This window comes from Podarcis bocagei (assembly GCF_964188305.1).
Source record: "Podarcis bocagei genome assembly, chromosome: 9".
Taxonomy (NCBI): Eukaryota; Metazoa; Chordata; class Lepidosauria; order Squamata; family Lacertidae; genus Podarcis; species Podarcis bocagei.
Window position 1 is genome coordinate 21109487 of NC_138134.1, and position 2959 is coordinate 21112445.

A 2959-nucleotide genomic window follows, 5' to 3' on the forward strand; every position below is an offset into this window, starting at 1 on the left:
CTCTGGTTCGCCAGAAGCGGCTTAGTCATGCTGGCCACATGACCCGGAAGCTGTACCCCGGCTCCCTCGGCCAATAAAGCGAGATGAGCGCTGCAACTCCAGAGTTGGTCACAACTGGACCTAATGGTCAGGGGTCCCTTTACCTTTACCTAAATGAGCAGAATCAATTCTTCCATAAGATCTAGAGGAATCGGAATTAGATGAACCCAAGAGAAGGGCCACAGCTCAGGATAGAATCAATTGTTCCATTCGATCCAATCATAGAACTGGAAGGGACCAACCTCCTACAAATGCAAGAATCTCAACATGTGGTTCCCCCATCCAATTTGAAACCACACCAGTCCCTGCCTAGTTTTGCAAATGTGCTAGCATTGCTGCACCACTAGAATTAGCTGAACCAAGAGAAGGACCACAGCTCAGTGTTAGAGGGTCCCCATTGCATGGAGAATGCCCAGGCATCTCCAGGCGGGGCTGGAAGAGATCCCACCCCTCTGAAAGCTTAGAGAGCCTCCACCATACAATAGTGAGCCAGACAGACCAGCAGTCTGACTCCGTGTGAGGCCACTTTCTACATTCCTATGGGATTCCACCACAGAAGCAGGTTAGCAAACTCCACGGGGCATCACCTGGAACAACACAAGGAGTTGGGCAGCCTGTGGTTTGACTTTCAAAAGCCAAGGGGCTAATTGTGAACCTGATAAATGAAAGCAGTGAAATAAAGGTGGGGGGATGTTGGAGTGTGTAAGTGTAGAGCATAGGAGCCAACTCCTAGGGGCCGATGGGTCTCTTTGGGCCCCCTAATAAAATATTTGAGGGGGCCATCACCCCCCCCCAGTTGATGGCCATTGCCATTCAAATGGTGTGTGTGCACTGTGACATGTGATCGATTATGCAAGGCGGGGCTTCCCTGGGCCCCCCAATATTTTATTCAAGTTCTAACCCCCGTGCAGAGACAGGAAATGATAATGCAGACCATGCACATGAGACTGCGTGGCTGAAAATCGGGAGAGCCTGCGTTTGGGTCTGGCTCCTTTTCTTCCCTGGGCCGTCTCTCCCCAGGCTGGAGCTGCTATGTTGTTGTTGTTTAGTTGTGTCCGACTCTTCATGACCCCATGGACCAGAGCACGCCAGGCACTCCTGTCTTCCACTGCCTCCCGCAGTTTAGTCAAACTCATGCTGGTAGCTTCAAGAACACTGTCCAACCATCTCGTCCTCTGTTGTCCCCTTCTCCTTGTGCCCTCCATCTTCCCCAACATCAGGGTCTTTTCCAGGGAGTCTTCTCTTCTCATGAGGTGGCCAAAGTATTGGAGCCTCAGCTTCAGGATCTGTCCTTCCAGTGAGCACTCAGGGCTGATTTCCTTCAGAATGGATAGGTTTGATCTTCTTGCAGTCCATGGGACTCTCGAGAGTCTCCTCCAGCACCATAATTCAAAAGCATCAATTCTTCCGCGATCAGCCTTCTTGATGGTCCAGCTCTCACTTCCATACATCACTACTGGGAAAACCATAGCTTAAACTATACGGACCTTTGTTGGCATCTCTGCTTTTTAAGATGCTGTCTAGGTTTGTCACTGTCTTGCTGTGGCGAAGGGGCTTGAATAACTCAGAGAAGCTATGAGCTATGCCGTGCAGGGCACCCAAGATGGACAGGTCATAGTGAAGACTTTTGACCAAACGTGATCCACCTGGAGCAGGAACCGGCAAGCCACTCCAGTATCCCTGCCAAGAAAACTCCCTGGACAAAGACAACAGGCATATAAAGAGATCTCCGTTATTCTTCAGCAAACAAATCCGGAGAGCCGATGCTTCTTCTTCTCGGGTCTTGGGAGTTCGGCCTGATCCGGGCGGGGGGTCCAGGGAGCCACGTGTCCCGCCCAGTCGAAAGAGTTTCGGAAGAAAGAAAAGACCAAATCGAAACCCGCCTCGCCTCGCCTGGCCAGGCCAAGGAAGACGAGCGCGCTTTCTTCTCTCCCTCCTCCTGCTCCTTTTGTGCAAACCACGTCGAGCGACGTGATTAATCTCTCGGATTCCTGGAAATCTGACATGCTTGAGTTACAGCCCCGCCGCCTCTCCGATTTCGCCAGGGAACGGCTCGGGCATAATGAGAAACAAAATGTCCTCTGCGCCGCGCTCTCGGCGGCCCTGGCGGTTCCCTTGGACCCCCGAATACTTTTATCTCTCGGCGGCCTCCATCCCATCGCTAACACGGGGGCCGAGGGGCGCGAGATCGAGGCGGGAGAGCGGGGGGAGGAGAGATGAGAGAGACGCGAGAGGCTCCGGGGTGAATGGCAAGTAGGTCGTCGGGAAGGTGCCTGCGTGATCCCAGTCCCGTGAGGGGGAAACGAGACCCGTGTACACCCTCCTCACCACCCATACACGCGTTCATAAGGGGCGGCAGCTGGAGGAGTCAAACTTCCTTTCCCGCTAGAACGCGAAGAAGTGGCGCGCGAGGGCGCGAGCGGGGACCCTCTTCAGGATTCCTCTGCGCCCTTAAAATCTGCCTGCCTCCCCCCCCCCCCCCGCGCGACGTCTCTGAGGAAACGTGCCTGCCTGGAGCGCGGGAAAGTTCCCGCGCTGCGCTAGCCTTGGCGCGCTTTTACGCGGGAGTCCCGCGGAGTTGCCCCAGGAGGCGCCGGCGGCGACGCCCGGACTCCAGAGAGAACGGAGCGGGTTTGTCGTGGTCCGCCCGGCGAGCGCCCCCGCGGGCTTCTCGGGCAAAGCGGCGGCCGCCACCGCCGCCTGAGGCGCAGCCAGCAGCGCCGCGCTCCCTGAGGCGCTCCCGCCTCCCCACCCCGGGCCGTTCCCATTAGCGGGCGGGGCGGGGTGGGGGCTCCCTCGCTTGCTCCTCGCCGCCCTTCTCCCTCCAGGCATTGGCGAGGCCGCCTGTCAATCAGCCGCCAACTCCCCCCCCCCGCCCGCCCGCCCGCGTCTCCCCCAGCGCCGCACGACGGGGCTCCGG